Source organism: Eucyclogobius newberryi, unplaced genomic scaffold (genome assembly GCF_026437365.1).
Source record: "Eucyclogobius newberryi isolate DKJ021-1_F unplaced genomic scaffold, fEucNew1.0.hap1 SCAF_13, whole genome shotgun sequence".
Lineage (NCBI taxonomy): Eukaryota > Metazoa > Chordata > Actinopteri > Gobiiformes > Gobiidae > Eucyclogobius > Eucyclogobius newberryi.
This window is the reverse complement of record NW_027315757.1, coordinates 16,392,902-16,411,557: the sequence shown is the minus strand read 5'-3', so window position 1 is coordinate 16,411,557 and position 18,656 is coordinate 16,392,902. Positions and strand designations below refer to the sequence as shown.

At 45.6% G+C, this 18,656-nt stretch overlaps 1 protein-coding gene across 1 annotated transcript in view; it reads right to left on the bottom strand.

The window, feature by feature from the left end:
• ntf4 (neurotrophin 4) overlaps window positions 1–16,602 on the bottom strand; it is a 44,527-nt gene extending 27,925 nt beyond the window's left edge. The window contains exon 1 of the mRNA XM_072442723.1: window positions 16,284–16,602. The gene's annotated coding sequence lies outside the window, so the exon portion shown is untranslated. The remainder of the gene's footprint in view (window positions 1–16,283) is intronic.
• Between the last annotated feature and the right edge of the window lie 2,054 nt (window positions 16,603–18,656).

The window sequence follows — 18,656 nt, the reverse complement described above, 5'->3', positions numbered from 1 at the left end:
TACATCAGGACCAAACCACGTCTACATCAGGACCAAACCACGTCTACGTCAGGACCAAACCAGGTCTACATCAGGACCAAACCACGTCTACATCAGGACCAAACCACGTCTACATCAGGACCAAACCACGTGTACATCAGGACCAAACCACGCCTACATCAGGACCAAACCACGCCTACATCAGGACCAAACCACGTCTACGTCAGGACCAAACCAGGTCTACATCAGGACCAAACCACGTCTACACCAGGACCAAACCACGTCTACTTCAGGACCAAACCACGTCTACATCAGGACCAAACCACGTCTACATCAGGACCAAACCACGTCTACATCAGGACCAAACCACGTCTACATCAGGACCAAACCACGTCTACATCAGGACCAAACCACGTCTACATCAGGACCAAACCACGTCTACATCAGGACCAAACCACGTCTACATCAGGACCAAACCACGTCTACATCAGGACCAAACCACGTCTACGTCAGGACCAAACCAGGTCTACATCAGGACCAAACCTCGTGTACATCAGGACCAAACCACGTCTACATCAGGACCAAACCACGTGTACATCAGGACCAAACCACGTCTACATCAGGACCAAACCACGTCTACACCAGGACTAAACCACGTCTACGTCAGGACCAAACCACGTCTACACCAGGACCAAACCACGTCTACATCAGGACCAAACCACGTCTACATCAGGACTAAACCACGTCTACATCAGGACAAAACCACGTCTACATCAGGACCAAACCACGTGTATATCAGGACCAAACCACGTCTACATCAGGACCAAACCACGTCTACATCAGGACCAAACCACGTCTACGTCAGGACTAAACCACGTCTACATCAGGACCAAACCACGTGTACATCAGGACTAAACCACGTCTACATCAGGACCAAACCACGTCTACATCAGGACCAAACCACGTGTATATCAGGACCAAACCACGTGTACATCAGGACTAAACCACGTCTACGTCAGGACCAAACCACGTCTACATCAGGACCAAACCACGTCTACGTCAGGACCAAACCACGTCTACGTCAGGACCAAACCGCGTGTACATCAGGACTAAACCACGTCTACGTCAGGACCAAACCACGTCTACATCAGGACCAAACCACGTCTACATCAGGACCAAACCACGTCTACACCAGGACCAAACCACGTGTACATCAGGACCAAACCACGCCTACATCAGGACCAAACCACGTCTACGTCAGGACCAAACCAGGTCTACATCAGGACCAAACCACGTCTACACCAGGACCAAACCACGTGTACATCAGGACCAAACCACGTCTACATCAGGACCAAACCACGTCTACATCAGGACCAAACCACGTCTACGTCAGGACCAAACCAGGTCTACATCAGGACCAAACCAGGTCTACACCAGGACCAAACCACGTCTACATCAGGACCAAACCACGTCTACATCAGGACCAAACCACGTCTACGTCAGGACCAAACCACGTCTACGTCAGGACCAAACCACGTCTACACCAGGACTAAACCACGTCTACGTCAGGACCAAACCACGTCTACATCAGGACCAAACCACGTCTACATCAGGACCAAACCACGTGTACATCAGGACCAAACCACGCCTACATCAGGACCAAACCACGTCTACATCAGGACCAAACCACGTCTACGTCAGGACCAAACCAGGTCTACATCAGGACCAAACCACGTCTACATCAGGACCAAACCACGTCTACATCAGGACCAAACCACGTGTACATCAGGACCAAACCACGCCTACATCAGGACCAAACCACGCCTACATCAGGACCAAACCACGTCTACGTCAGGACCAAACCAGGTCTACATCAGGACCAAACCACGTCTACACCAGGACCAAACCACGTCTACTTCAGGACCAAACCACGTCTACATCAGGACCAAACCACGTCTACATCAGGACCAAACCACGTCTACATCAGGACCAAACCACGTCTACATCAGGACCAAACCACGTCTACATCAGGACCAAACCACGTCTACATCAGGACCAAACCACGTCTACATCAGGACTAAACCACGTCTACATCAGGACTAAACCACGTCTACGTCAGGACCAAACCACGTCTACACCAGGACTAAACCACGTCTACATCAGGACCAAACCACGTGTACATCAGGACCAAACCACGTCTACATCAGGACCAAACCACGTCTACACCAGGACTAAACCACGTCTACGTCAGGACCAAACCACGTCTACACCAGGACCAAACCACGTCTACATCAGGACCAAACCACGTCTACATCAGGACCAAACCACGTGTATATCAGGACCAAACCACGTCTACATCAGGACCAAACCACGTCTACATCAGGACCAAACCACGTCTACATCAGGACCAAACCACGTGTACATCAGGACCAAACCACGCCTACATCAGGACCAAACCACGTCTACATCAGGACCAAACCACGTCTACGTCAGGACCAAACCAGGTCTACATCAGGACCAAACCACGTCTACATCAGGACCAAACCACGTCTACATCAGGACCAAACCACGTGTACATCAGGACCAAACCACGCCTACATCAGGACCAAACCACGCCTACATCAGGACCAAACCACGTCTACGTCAGGACCAAACCAGGTCTACATCAGGACCAAACCACGTCTACACCAGGACCAAACCACGTCTACTTCAGGACCAAACCACGTCTACATCAGGACCAAACCACGTCTACATCAGGACCAAACCACGTCTACATCAGGACCAAACCACGTCTACATCAGGACCAAACCACGTCTACATCAGGACCAAACCACGTCTACATCAGGACCAAACCACGTCTACATCAGGACTAAACCACGTCTACATCAGGACTAAACCACGTCTACGTCAGGACCAAACCACGTCTACACCAGGACTAAACCACGTCTACATCAGGACCAAACCACGTGTACATCAGGACCAAACCACGTCTACATCAGGACCAAACCACGTCTACACCAGGACTAAACCACGTCTACGTCAGGACCAAACCACGTCTACACCAGGACCAAACCACGTCTACATCAGGACCAAACCACGTCTACATCAGGACCAAACCACGTGTATATCAGGACCAAACCACGTCTACATCAGGACCAAACCACGTCTACATCAGGACCAAACCACGTGTATATCAGGACCAAACCACGTCTACATCAGGACCAAACCACGTCTACATCAGGACCAAACCACGTCTACACCAGGACTAAACCACGTCTACGTCAGGACCAAACCACGTCTACACCAGGACCAAACCACGTCTACATCAGGACCAAACCACGTCTACATCAGGACCAAACCACGTCTACATCAGGACCAAACCACGTCTACATCAGGACCAAACCACGTCTACATCAGGACCAAACCACGTGTATATCAGGACCAAACCACGTCTACATCAGGACCAAACCACGTCTACATCAGGACCAAACCACGTCTACGTCAGGACTAAACCACGTCTACATCAGGACCAAACCACGTGTACATCAGGACTAAACCACGTCTACATCAGGACTAAACCAGGTCTACGTCAGGACCAAACCACGTCTACATCAGGACCAAACCACGTCTACGTCAGGACCAAACCACGTCTACGTCAGGACCAAACCGCGTGTACATCAGGACTAAACCACGTCTACGTCAGGACCAAACCACGTCTACATCAGGACCAAACCACGTCTACATCAGGACCAAACCACGTCTACACCAGGACTAAACCACGTCTACGTCAGGACCAAACCACGTCTACATCAGGACCAAACCACGTCTACATCAGGACCAAACCACGTCTACATCAGGACCAAACCACGTCTACGTCAGGACCAAACCAGGTCTACATCAGGACCAAACCACGTCTACACCAGGACCAAACCACGTCTACATCAGGACCAAACCACGTCTACATCAGGACCAAACCACGTCTACGTCAGGACCAAACCACGTCTACGTCAGGACCAAACCACGTCTACACCAGGACCAAACCACGTCTACATCAGGACCAAACCACGTCTACATCAGGACCAAACCACGTCTACATCAGGACCAAACCACGTCTACGTCAGGACCAAACCAGGCCTACATCAGGACCAAACCACGTCTACATCAGGACCAAACCACGTCTACATCAGGACCAAACCACGTCTACATCAGGACCAAACCACGTCTACGTCAGGACCAAACCAGGTCTACATCAGGACCAAACCTCGTGTACATCAGGACCAAACCACGTCTACATCAGGACCAAACCACGTGTACATCAGGACCAAACCACGTGTACATCAGGACTAAACCACGTGTACATCAGGACCAAACCACGTGTACATCAGGACCAAACCACGTGTACATCAGGACCAAACCACGTCTACATCAGGACCAAACCACGTGTACATCAGGACCAAACCACGTGTACATCAGGACCAAACCACGTGTACATCAGGACTAAACCACGTGTACATCAGGACCAAACCACGTCTACATCAGGACCAAACCACGTGTACATCAGGACCAAACCACGTCTACATCAGGACCAAACCACGTCTACGTCAGGACCAAACCACGTCTACATCAGGACCAAACCACGCCTACATCAGGACCAAACCACGTCTACATCAGGACCAAACCACGTCTACATCAGGACCAAACCACGTCTACGTCAGGACCAAACCAGGCCTACATCAGGACCAAACCACGTCTACATCAGGACCAAACCACGTCTACGTCAGGACCAAACCAGGTCTACATCAGGACCAAACCACGTCTACATCAGGACCAAACCACGTGTACATCAGGACCAAACCACGTGTACATCAGGACTAAACCACGTCTACGTCAGGACCAAACCACGTGTACATCAGGACCAAACCACGTGTACATCAGGACCAAACCACGCCTACATCAGGACCAAACCACGTCTACGTCAGGACCAAACCACGTCTACATCAGGACCAAACCACGTGTACATCAGGACCAAACCACGTCTACGTCAGGACCAAACCACGTCTACATCAGGACCAAACCACGTCTACATCAGGACCAAACCACGTCTACATCAGGATCAAACCACGTCTACATCCGGACCAAACCACAAAATTGTGAGATGACCACATTTAGATGATGTTGGTGACGGCGCGTCGTGCTCCGCGCACGCACCCGCCGCCTAATGTTGGCCTAATGCTCGTTGTTGATACGAGTTTTTTAGCATTTCAAAACAATTACTGCCACAACGATGTATTGAAGCTTCAAAGCAACAAGACGAAAAATATTAAGTATTTTCAGCTTCAACCCAATTTGAGATGATCCCTTAGTTTGGTGGTGTAGAACCTGTTTTACTTCCGTTGAGTGAAGTTTGAGTGAAAGAAATTTAGAAAAATAAGAGTTTAAAATGACACATGAGTGTAAGACACACAAACCGTTTACACTCACATTTTTCTGAACCTGGGTTCTCAATGGCAACAATGGCTCTGGCGGCAAGCAGAAGCTTCTCCCAGGTCTTCTTCAGGTTAAACCGTTGTTGGACTAAATAAAGGTGTTTTATGGTCTTATTGTGTATCAGATCAGAACTGTTGTGTCGTTTATGTGGAGTTTGCCTCTTGTTTACGGTCTGGTTGCTAGGTAACAGCTGTGGAATCACCTCTACCTATGTCATATTTACATATATACAATCAGGAAGTACAATTATAAACTCTACAGAAAAAGGCCAAACTGGGACAAACGGGCAAAATGTTTAGTCAAATCTGTATAATTTATAATTGTTGTCACTGCGTTTTTAGTGAAAAGTGTGTCAATTAAATACAAATTCATTTATATATTGAGTAAAATGCTCTAAACTGTCCCTACAAAAAAGGCAGCGCTTACTAACTGCTCTGGGTTCTAATATCGCTGTTCCGGGCCGGATGTAACCGTAGACCAGTCCAGACCAGACCAGTTCAGACTCAATACGTATCATTTAGACAAGAATCGGACCTTAAACCCAACACGACCCAGTATAAGAATTGTTTTTATTTCATTTAAACACACTCAGAATGGAGCCGACGACCAGAACTCGATTTTGGACTAAAAATTGTCTGATGTGGACTTCACACTTTTTAGCTGATACTGATAATCGTGTTGTTGCTGTAGCCGTCGATAATCAATATTTAGATTTTATAATCCATAGCAAGACCTATAATTAACGTTTAACTTTACTAACAATAATAGCAATGTTTGTGTTTATCTGGAATATAAAACATACAAACATATTTTAGCCAAAAGTCCTCTTCTATTTCCATTATTACTTCGACTTCGGACGCCGTTAAAAGTCTGCAAGCCATACTTAAACATCTCACGCTCTCTTTCCTGTCATCAGCGTGAGATCCATGTGGAGTTTTAGAGTTAATCACGAGTCAGATCCGCTCTCTGTCCACTAACGGGATCAGATTCGACGTGGGCTGGTTCTGGTCGTGGCCCATGGTTTATCCTTTTAGTGTCAGAGCGGCTCCTCGGGGGGCGACACTTCCATAGAAAACGGGATTATAGAGACCACCGAATACTCCCACATCAATGGCCAACGGTGAGTCACACGGATGCACTCTCTCACCCCCAAACACTCCTGTCCACGACCATCAGTGTCAGCCACGGCCACGCCCTTTTACCATACTTTACAAAGACGTGTAGTCCTGCGTGGATTACCCAAGTAAGACGTAATAATATAAAGAAATTAAACATTATAGCATTGTCCAGATGACTTTTGAAGTGTTTTCTACGATGGACCAATGAGGGACAACACCGACAAACTGTATCGTCAACGATCTCAGTTTGGAAGCGTTGACCCGGAACATACAGCTCGAGACCCAACTTCACGGTCCGAAAAGCTAAACGTCCATAAACTAAAGAGCTGTGGAGCAACTGGGCGAGCTCAAAATCTCGATGTGGGCGATACACCACCAAACTAAAGAAGATGCACAACTAAAGAAGATGCACAACTAAAGAAGACGTACAACTAAAGAAGACGTACAACTAAAGAAGATGCACAACTAAAGAAGACGTACAACTAAAGAAGACGTACAACTAAAGAAGATGCACAACTAAAGAAGACGTACAATTAAAGAAGACACACAACTAAAGAAGATGCACAACTAAAGAAGATGCACAACTAAAGAAGACGTACAACTACAGTAGGTGGCGATAATGCAACACTTGGATACCAACCGCCATAAAAAGAAGAAGAAGACAAAGAAGAAGCTCAAGAAGAAGAAGCTCAAGAAGAAGAAGCTCAAGAAGTAGAAGCTCAAGAAGAAGAAGCTCAAGAAGTAGAAGCTCAAGAAGAAGAAGCTCAAGAAGAAGAAGCTCAAGAAGTAGAAGCTCAAGAAGAAGATTCTCAAGCGGAAGAAAAAGCTCAAGAAGAAGAAAAAGCTCAAGAAGAAGAAAAAGCTCAAGAAGAAGAAGAAACTCAAGAAGAAGAAGCTCAAGAACAAGAAGCTCAAGAAGAAGAAGAAGAAGCTAAAGAAGGAGAAGCTCCAACTGGACGCTCCGCTAACCACAAGTGCATGGAAACCAAAGATATGACGGGGCCTTTTGTACTGCGTGGGCGGGAAAATGTGTCTTTGTTGCTGCGTTCAAAAGAAAACTAAGTGACTCACGACGTGGGGATTCCACCAGAGCAGATTGTCACAGGAATGTGATCGCGATATGATTTTTGTCACCGCATCGCCCACGTAATCCCTCAGCCGTCAAACTGTGGTAAAAGAAAACCGAACTGACTGAAATACATTTTCTTTGCGCGCATTCCTCTGAACACGGCAGCCGTCTTACTACACAAAAGCGGTTTGTTATGTCATGTTTGTTATTCTTGGAGTGTTCAGCCGTTCAGATTTCAGTCTTGGATGTCACGCTCCTGGACGAGTTTCAACTGTGAATGTTGCATGGATCTTACCACTTAAAACCCAATCGCACAATCGCCGTCACAACGATCGCCAGTAGAAATAGTTCAGCCCTGGCCAGAATACTTTTGAATGAACGATATTGAGTATTTAGCATTTTAAAATCTCGGCTTAACATAAAAAGAGACGTGACGACAGAAATTCTTCCCCTTGATCAAGATCCTGGCTCGAGACCAGGAGATGTTTCGCCGGAGGCTCTGCAGGACGGGTAAATGCAACAGTCAAATATATGATGTACAAAGACAAACGGATGAGAGGAAGATAGGAGTGGCAGCGACACAGAGAACTGTTCCTTTGACACTATTCAGAGCATCACACACTCAACCGGAATGACCGTCTGAAGCTAACGTTTGACCCCATTTCACGGCAGGAACAACAGAAAGCTGATTGTGAAAGACGAACCGAGATGATGGAACGAAGCTTTGCCGTTGTAACCGAGTCAAAACTGTTCAGGTCAGTTAGAGCTCAGGTGTGAACAGATTAATACAATACATAATAAAACAAATGTAATCGTAGGACGTCTGGTGATTGTCGGTTTACGCCAACGTACGTCACATGTCAAGAAAAGAGCTAAATTCCAGATGGTCCGAGACGTATTGTTTCTACGGGAAGTGACGAGTGTTTATTTGTACTTTGCTTTTATGTAAACGCAATCCAACTTTATTTGTGCAGCACATTTTACCAGAACAAAGTCTCCAAAGTGCTGCACAGAGGCCAAAACGAGCACAAAACGACATAAGTAAAATACATGAAAAATAATAACTACAATGGTTAAAAAAATCCAATAAAAACGATTAAAAAACAAAACTTAAAGGCATCAATTGAAGGTGCCATTTTTATGTTGGCAAGCCAAAGCCTGGTTGCAGAAGAAGTAGAAGAAGTATGAGAATTTGGCTCATTGCCTGAAAGGTGTGTTTTTGAAGCTAACGTCACTTTACTGTTACATTGGACTGAACTAGGCTGAAATCTAAACTTTATTTAAACTTCCGAAACCTTTTGTAGAGTCTGTCATCTGTCGATAGAGACAATTGAAACGCCTCTTTTGGCCCGGCGTCTCTACAAGTCTTTATCCGTGATTGACTGATTTGATTGTTGCGTTGATCCAAGTCGGTAAAAGGAGCTGAAAGACGCTGAAGCCCCAGTTCCTGTTCCTGACAAAACACCGGGCCAAACGCCGCCGCCTGCAGAATGTGTGCGGAACGCCTGGGATTTAGCCGCGTGCTCTGGTGACTCAGGGGCCTTTGCCAAGGCAAACACAGGAGCCGCATCAGAAGAGCCGCAAAGTGCCGGATGAGAAGCACAAATGGAGCGCATTTAAGTCCTTATTGAGCCCTGTGAAGTAACAATAAGTACATGTATGGAAGACAGACACCATAGACTGTACAAGGAGTGGACGTTGACAGCCCGTTAGCCCGTTAGCGCCCGTATTGACAGGTGTTTTGGCTGTTTCCCGCTTACATTCTATATCACATGTTTCTATTTCTAAAAAGTCGTTTTCTGGCCGCCCAGTGAATCGATGCATTGTTGACTTGTTGATCGTGCGGGACAATAATTTATTTGAAGTTTTCCAGTCATGGTTCAGAGCCCACCACAGCTGGGTTCAGAGCCCACCACAGCTGGGTTCAGAGCACACCACAGCTGGGTTCAGAGCACACCACAGCAGGGTTCAGAGCCCACCACAGCAGGGTTCAGAGCCCTCCACAGCAGGGTTCAGAGCCCACCACAGCAGGGTTCAGAGCCCACCACAGCAGGGTTCAGAGCCCTCCACAGCAGGGTTCAGAGCCCACCACAGCAGGGTTCAGAGCCCACCACAGCAGGGTTCAGAGCCCACCACAGCAGGGTTCAGAGCCCACCACAGCAGGGTTCAGAGCCCACCACAGCAGGGTTCAGAGCCCTCCACAGCAGGGTTCAGAGCCCACCACAGCAGGGTTCAGAGCCCACCACAGCACTGAAACTGCGCTAGTTAAAGTCACACATGATTTGTTATGAGCTGCTGACGGTGGTCTCGATCCTGGTTCTGTCGGGCCTCAGCAGCGTTCGACACCATCGACCACAACGTTCTACTGCACATTGGTCCAAACCTTTGAACCAAAAGCATGTTTCTCGTCATCGTGGTTAAAACACTGGTGTTGAACATCCAGTTTAATCCTTTAGTGTCAAAATGTATTTGGATATGACGGATTCATTACCACGTCTTTCTCATAGAACGGTGCACATTTTCTAACTCTGAAAATAACTGACTGGCTTCATTTGGAGCTTCATTTTTGAGCTTTGTTTCCGAGCTTCGTCTTCAAGCTTTGCTTTCGAGCTTGGTCTTCGAGCTTCGTTTTCGAGCTTCATCTTCGAGCTTCATTTTGAGCTTCATTTCGAGCTTCATTTCCGAGCTTCATTTTCGAGCTTCATTTTGAGCTTCATTTCAAGCTTCATTTTTTTTAGGTTCATTTCGAGCTTCATTTCCGAGCTAAATTTTCTAGCTTAATTTTCTAGCTTCATGTCGAGCTTCATGTCGAGCTTCGTTTCCGAGCTTCATTTCGAGCTTCATTTGTTTCACACATGGACGCACGATCACATCTGAATCACATTTTCCACGTAAACGCAAACGATAAACCCTAAAACATTTCAAACGAGAACAAAACCTATTAAAGCCGCAAGCGGCATCCAACGGCCCTCGCGGGCCGCCGGCCTTCCGACTCTGCTCTCTGCATTTTACAGAGATGGCGCTAACGCAATTGTCTAAGAACTAAGACAGCGACACATTGGACATGTACAATGCTGTGCTTAACCAGTGCAAATGAACACAAATGTCGGTCAAATGTGCAGCTCCAGCGCACAGAGACCGTGACACTTGGAATAAAAATATGGATAACTTTTGATGCTCCGCTTGTGTAGATTATTTTTCCCAAATATGAGCTTGATCGAGCTATTGCCCACAGAGGAGTTCATTAAAGTGTGAAGCATAAATGTGAACATTTCAAGGATTTGGCGTTTTTCCCATTTGTGACAGTATATTTGCAGCTCCACGGCACAGAGACCGTAGCACTTAAAATCAAAATATGGATAACTTTTGATGCCCCATTTGTGTAGATGATTTCCCCAAATATGAGCTTGATCGGGCAATCGGCCTAGGAGGAGTTGGTGAAAGTGTGAAGCGTGAAAATGTGGTCATTTTGGAGATTTCGCTGTTTTCCCATTTCTGACATATATTTGCGGGTCCGCCACACAGAGACCGTAGCACTTAGAATCAAAATATGGATAAGTTTTGATGGCCCGCTTGTGTAGATGATTTTCCCCAAATATGAGCTTGATCGGACAATCGCCCTAGGAGGAGTTTGTTAAAGTGTGAAGTGTAAAAATGTGGTGATTTGAGCGATTCTACGATTTTCCCATAAGGATAACATGGGATGTTTCTGTCAACGCTACGGTTACGCCGTACAAAATATGACTTTGGCTCTCATACTTGTATGATCAGGATGGCAAATTAGAATTTAGTGCAAAATGTCATGTCATTTGGAAAAACTCTATTGTTTATAGGCCACTCTGAAGGCCAAATAGTCAGAATTCTGGGAAACGTTTGCGGCTCCGTCGCACAGAGACCGTAAAAGTTATCCTTAAAATTTGGATAACTTTAGATGCACCACTTGTCTAGAGGACGTACACCGATTTTGAGGTTGGTGGGCAAAACGCACTAGGAGGAGTTCGTTGAAGTGTAAAACATAAAAATGTGGATATTTGAGAGATTTTGCGGTTTTCCCATAGGGATAACATGGGAGGTTTCTGTCATCGCTACGACTACGCCGTAAAAATTTAGGCATTTTTGTGATTGGCTTTTGTGATCGGGACGGCAAAATAGAATTTTGGGTAAAGTTTAGACAATTTTGGTAAAACTAATTTTTGACCTTCAATGTTAATTTAAAGGTCACTCTGTAGGGGGCGCTATCGCGGCCATTTCAATTTTGTCAGCCTAAACTGGTCCAAACTAGAAAGTTTAACAACTGATTCAAATTTGGTCCTAATCGGACTGGTTTTGATCAAATGGGAGCAATTTTTAGATCTGCAATATTCCAAAATAAGTTGTCCAACTTTGCGGCTGCGCCGCACACAGACCGTTAAAGGTATCTCAAAAAATTGAATAACTTTAGATGCCCCACTTGTCCAGAGGACGTACGCCGATTTTGAAGTCGGTGGGCAAAACGCCCTAGGAGGAGTTCGTCAAAGTTTGACGTGAACAAAATGACTAACACAGCGTATTTTCATTTTCAAAGGAAGATGGCGGCCATAGGGTAAGTCTGGGGGCGTGGCCACAATGATTTTTTTTGTTCGTCCTCACGAGAGGAATGCGTGTCCCGAATTTCGTAGCTTTACGCCAAAGTTGACCTCGGGGCGTCTCCCATAGGCGCAATGTATTTTGACTTTTGTCGGTGGCGCTGTCGCGCCATTTTTTAACGAAAAAAAAAATGGCCCAGAAAAAATCAAATTTTTCGCCGATTCTGAATTTTGGGCAAAGTTTGGTGAGTTTTTGAGCATGTTCAGGGGGTCAAATTAGAGATCAAAAAGCAGAAGAACAAGAAAAATAAAAATAATAATATTTTTAGCAAAAACAATATAGCCGTTTCCACTATAACAACAAATTATACATCGTTTGAAAGCTCTAAGCCTTCCCGATGCCGCCATGGGGTGGAATCATCATTACGAGCGCTTACGCGCTTGTCACTCCCTATTCCGTCGGGATGCCCCGCCCACTCCCCATAGACTTCCATTAATTTGAGCAGATACAAGCATGGCCCATGCCTGCGGCATGGATTCTCGCGTACGGGACGATGCCAGGAGGGTTTTTGGAGGAATGCAGCGCTTCGCGCTGCTGTTGTCAACAATTAGTGAATGGGCTACGCCCATTCACTAATTGTTGACTATTTCTGTCATAGCAGGAGTAAGTATGCATGATCCATGCCTTCGGCATGGGCTAGTTCACTGTACTTGCCAGGGGCAACGCTGCCTTCGGCAGCGTTGCGGGAGCAATAGGCCCTCCGCCCTGCTGGGGCTCGGGCCTAATAACATGTGAACTGGATAAAGCTGAAACCTATAACATGTAAACTGGATAAAGCTGAAACCTATAACATGTGAACTGGATAAAGCTGAAACCTATAACATGTGAACTGGATAAAGCTGTGACCTATAACATGTGAAGTGGATAAAGCTGTGACCTATAACGTGAAGTGGATAAAGCCGAAACCTATAACATGTGAAGTGGATAAAGCCGAAACCTATAACATGTGAAGTGGATAAAGCCGAAACCCATAACATGTGAAGTGGATAAAGCTGAAACCTATAACATATGAACTGGATAAAGCTGAAACCTATAACATGTGAAGTGGATAAAGCCGAAACCTATAACATGTGAAGTGGATAAAGCCGAAACCCATAACATGTGAAGTGGATAAAGCTGAAACCTATAACATATGAACTAGATAAAGCTGAAACCTATAACATGTGAAGTGGATAAAGCCGAAACCTATAACCTGTGAAGTGGATAAAGCCGAAACCCATAACATGTGAAGTGGATAAAGCTGAAACCTATAACATGTGAAGTGGATAAAGCTGAAACCTATAACATGTGAACTGGATAAAGCTGAAACCTATAACATGTGAACTGGATAAAGCTGAAACAACTGGATGCAAAGTACAGAGTGAACAGAATACTTTTTGACCCGCTCCTGGAGGTGGTTAAATAAAATATGTGCCAATAAGAGTTTAATAACGTCCAGACTGACCGTTTTCTGACCGTTTCATTTCCCTTTCGCTCCGACTTTGCCTCGTCTCACTGTAAATATGTGCGTTTCCGCGGCGATTTCTCATGTAATCAAACGGCAGATGTGTTCGGCAGATGTGGATCAAAGCTGGACAAATATTTGAAGTTTACCTTCTGCATGTTCTCTCTGTGTCTTAAAACAATCGGTTATTAAATACTATTACTGCAGTTATTACTTCTACTGATACAATACTTCTGCTGAAACTACACTAGTCTGTTACTATCTACTACAAACAACAGAGTTAAACACATTTTACAGTGCGTCCATCTAGTTTTTTTCACTTTTTAGAGTAAATCTGATGCAGGGGTTCAGCTATTTCTCTAAAAAAGTAATTACCGTATTTTCTGGACTATAAGTCGCACCAGCCAAAAAATGCATAACAGAGATGAAAAAAACATATAAGTCACACTGGAGTATGAAATGCAGTTGCAAGTGTGAAAATAACAATATCACATATCAAGTAACGAGTCGCTCCAGAGTATAAGTATATAAGTATAAATATAAGTCGCACCCCGACCAAAACTATGAAAAAAGGTGTCTGCTGCGTTTTTTGGACATTTAGCATTCGTTATTTCATTATTGAATATTAATCTAAAGACAAAAGTTACCAACAAACTATAAAAAAGTTTGATATTCATCTTCTTTGTGCCATTTTCTTCACGAAGTTGGACTGAAACAAATGAATGGATTAACTGGCGATAAGATTGATCGTCAGCTAGTTTAGAGATGGAGCAATCGTTTTTCTGAACTAAAGTCACAGATGTGATGAATCAAAATGTATAATTGCTGTATTGATTAATTGATTAATCACTGAAATAATGAGTTGTAATTTTATCACCCTCAAACTGGTTAAACTGTGATTTAAAATGCCCAGAATGCACTGCAGAAATGATTAAGAGACGTGTGTTGTTTCTGTCACATCTAATAAAGGACCTGAGAGTATTTTAGTGCAATTTAAACTCAATCAATTGAAAGTTGTAAACGAAAGTCAAACTTCACAAATGTTTGAGTTGTGTGCGAGATAAAGCTGTGCAAAGAGCTGCACCAGAACTTTATCAAAACAGCAATACATCAACTGCAGCTATTAATGTAAATGTTTGCAAAGCATGCAATGTCCCCCTGCTTTAGTCCTGCTTTAGTCCTGCTTTAGTCCTGCTTTAGCTTCTTTAGTCCTGCTTTAGTCCTGCTTTAGTCCTGCTTTAGACCTGCTTTAGTCCTGCTTTAGTCCTGCTTTAGTCCTGCTTTAGCTTCTTTAGTCCTGCTTTAGTCCTGCTTTAGTCCTGCTTTAGACCGGCTTTAGTCCTGCTTTAGACCTGCTTTAGTCCTGGTTTAGTCCTGCTTTAGTCCTGCTTTAGCTTCTTTAGTCCTGCTTTAGTCCTGGTTTAGTCCTGCTTTAGACCTGCTTTAGACCTGCTTTAGTCCTGCTTTAGTCCTGGTTTAGACCCGGTTTAGACCTGGTTTAGACCTGCTTTAGTCCTGCTTTAGTCCTGCTTTAGTCCTGCTTTAGCTTCTTTAGTCCTGCTTTAGTCCTGCTTTAGACCTGCTTTAGACCTGCTTTAGACCTGCTTTAGTCCTGCTTTAGTCCTGGTTTAGTCCTGCTTTAGTCCTGCTTTAGCTTCTTTAGTCCTGCTTTAGTCCTGGTTTAGACCTGCTTTAGTCCTGCTTTAGTCCTGCTTTAGACCTGCTTTAGTCCTGCTTTAGTCCTGCTTTAGTCCTGGTTTAGACCCGGTTTAGACCTGGTTTAGACCTGCTTTAGTCCTGGTTTAGACCCGGTTTAGACCTGGTTTAGACCTGCTTTGTCCTGCTTTAGTCCTGTTTTAGTCCTGGTGTAGTCCTGCTCTAGTTTACCTGTTTCAGTCCGGACTGTTCAGCCAGCGAGGGAAGTCTTTCCCTCGCTGGCTGGTTTGGTTCAGTTTGACTCTTGGTTTAGTCTTGCCTTGTCCTTAGTTGACTTGATCAACTCTTGATTCGGCTAAAGTTTAGTCCTTTTTTAGTCCTAGTTTGGTCCTAGTTTGGACCTGGTTTAGTCCTGGTTTAAACCTGGTTTAGCCCAAGTTTAGTCCTGGTTTAGTCTTGGTTTAGACCTGGTTTGAACCTGGTTTAGTCCTAGTTTAGACCTGGTTCAGCCCTAGTTTAGTCCTGGTTTAGTCCTGGTTTAGTCTTTGTTTAGACCTGGTTTAGCTCTGGTTTAGTCCTGGTTCAGCCCTGGTTTAGTCCTGGTTTAGTCCTTCCCTGGTGGACTTCAGATTTGTCTCAGTTTTAGACCTGATGTTCTCTCATAAACACATGTTTGCACATATTTTCTGTCCAGTGGGATGAGTGAACACACGGTCCCGGGCCGTCCCGCGCGTGCGTCCCGCGCGCTGTGGTGCGTCCCGCGCGTGCGTCCAGCGCGCTGTGGTGCGTCCCGCGCGTGCGTCCCGCGCGCTGTGGTGCGTCCCGCGCGTGCGTCCAGCGCGCTGTGGTGCGTCCCGCGCGCTGTGGACGCAGTGCCGCGCGTGCGTCCCGCGCCGTGTCTTACCGTTTAGGAGAGATTCGGACCGCGCTTCCTTGCAGCTGACACATTGAGCAAAGGCGGCCGGTCCTCTCGTGGAACTATGTCACAAACGACCCCCAAAAGTCATTAAAAGGCATAAAAACGCGTGCAAAAGACAGTTCACTTGCGGTTCATTTCTTCCTCCTCCTGAGCGTCCGCGACATTGCGTGTGCGCCCGAAAACACTCTAAAGTCTGCCGCGTGCGCAAAAGCTTCTCCAAAGAGGCGCGCGCGGAGCGGGAGTACGAGGCGCGTGTGAACGGTGAGAAAAAGTATTCCACGCGGTGTTATTCCAGCTCAAAGTGCGCGAAAGTTTGTCTGTGCGAAGAATGAGCCAGAGCGAAAGACGCGAGCGCTTTAAGGTCCGCCTGGAACGCGTAAAGTCAGACACGTGTCAAGCGCTCGGAAGTCCGCAGCATAGTGCCTGAAAGTGCCTTCAAAATAAGAGCACACATTTTGGAAAGTAAAGGGGATGTTTTATTTTAACGATCCGCAGAGATTTACTTCCGCCGCGTGTGAGACGCGCGGAAACAACAACAGCAACACCTGCTTTTCACGCTCATGTGGAACGTTGTTTTCAGCTGTTTTTAAACGAGTTCTAATTCGCCACAAAATATGTCACATTGGTCAACGTTTTATTGATTTCTAGAGCATTTTAATATTCAATAAGTATTTGTGACAGTATAATTTTACATCGCTAACTTAAATGAAATTACCATTAGCGCAATGAACGTTATCAAGAATTACAAGAGACAACATAGAGTAAAATAGAAGGTTAAATATAATGAGTAATAACGTGATCATGTTCTATGATAATCGTCCACCATGTTTTCTCTATTTCCTCCAGGTGAATGACATTGACTATAATGTTATCTAACTGACGAAGCGTTAGCATTAACATTAGTGTTAGCATTAACATTAGCGTTAGCATTAACACTAGCGTTAGTATTAACACTAGCGTTAGCATTAGCTCTGAACACTCAGGAGCCCAGGACTCCAGAAAAAAACTTGTTTTTGGTGAGAACAAACAGGTATAAACTGATTATTACAAGTTGTTTGAATGTAATATTTTGCTTTTAATATCGTAAAGTGACTTCAGGCGATTCAGACTTGTGACCTGAGGCCACGGATGGAACCATCTTAGTTCTAGTCACTAATGTAAACAAAGTAAATGTGCATAAAATACAGTTCAGGTCTTTACTGTGATGAGGACGTTTAAACATGGTATAAAAGTACAGCTGCATTTAAATAGCACATTTGTCTTTGTTGTAGTAAGTGTTTCAGTAAATGGAACATTTGTGTGTAAAAAGTAGAAGTAAACACTACAACAAAGGGATTCTATTCAGTGACAAAACCAAAACTCATTACTTTTCACTTGTTCTTATATGTTCATGTCTTAGGCACACTGTGGTGTTGGTCATACCCTGCCCTGGGGCAGGCTGGCAGATGTGTGGCTGCCCCTCGAGCCCCTCGAGCCCCTTCAGCCTCACACAGGACGAGGAAAGGCGAGTGAACCTAAAGTGTGAGCTTATATCCTGGAGACCAGAGTCTGGAGTCAATCAGATCTTTCATAAAGAACGCGTTTCCAGGCAACAGCGCTCATTATTTCCCTTTGACCTCCATGTTCAAGTTCATAATCATGTGTTATACCTCCTCTTCCTCCTCCTCCTCCACCTCTTCCTCTTCTTTCTCCTCCTCCTCCACCTCTTCTTTCTCCTCCTCCTCTTCCTCTTCTTTCTCCTCCTCCTCCTCCTCCTCCTCCTCCTCCACACATGGCCCCCAGGTTCAGTCCGTTCACACACATCTTGAAACGAGGAAATAAGAGCTAAAATGTCAGTCATTTGTCCCAGTTCCCTTCATCATCATCTCCTCATGTATCCATCTATCACCTCCGTCGCTGGAGTCCTACGTCCGAGGTGGATTGTTTAAAAGTCAAATTCCGGTGGTAAACGCGGCTCCTGCAGAACTACTACAATATAATAGATGGTGAAATTGAGTTCTTGTCTTTTAGTTCGTGTTACGTCATGTTGAGACTCAAAGCGGTGCAATGTCATTGTAACCGCGGTGATGTCACACACTTGGCCCAGTTTGTCCTCGTGCTCTTCGCTCCCTCGCGGCCCGTGCAGGCGGATAGGTGTCTTGCTCGGAGGCACGGGGGCCCGGGTTGCGTGTCACGGCGATGACCTCACGGCGTCTCGTGGGTGTCGGCTGTCGGCGGCGCACTCGATACGTCCGCGTCGCAGCTCCTGGATCCATTTTCAGGAGCAAACATCTTCAATTAAGCAACAGGTGGCGAGCTTCAGAAGGACAAGTCACGCGCGACGTTTCAGCCGAGTTCAAGCTGCGGACGTCACAGCTT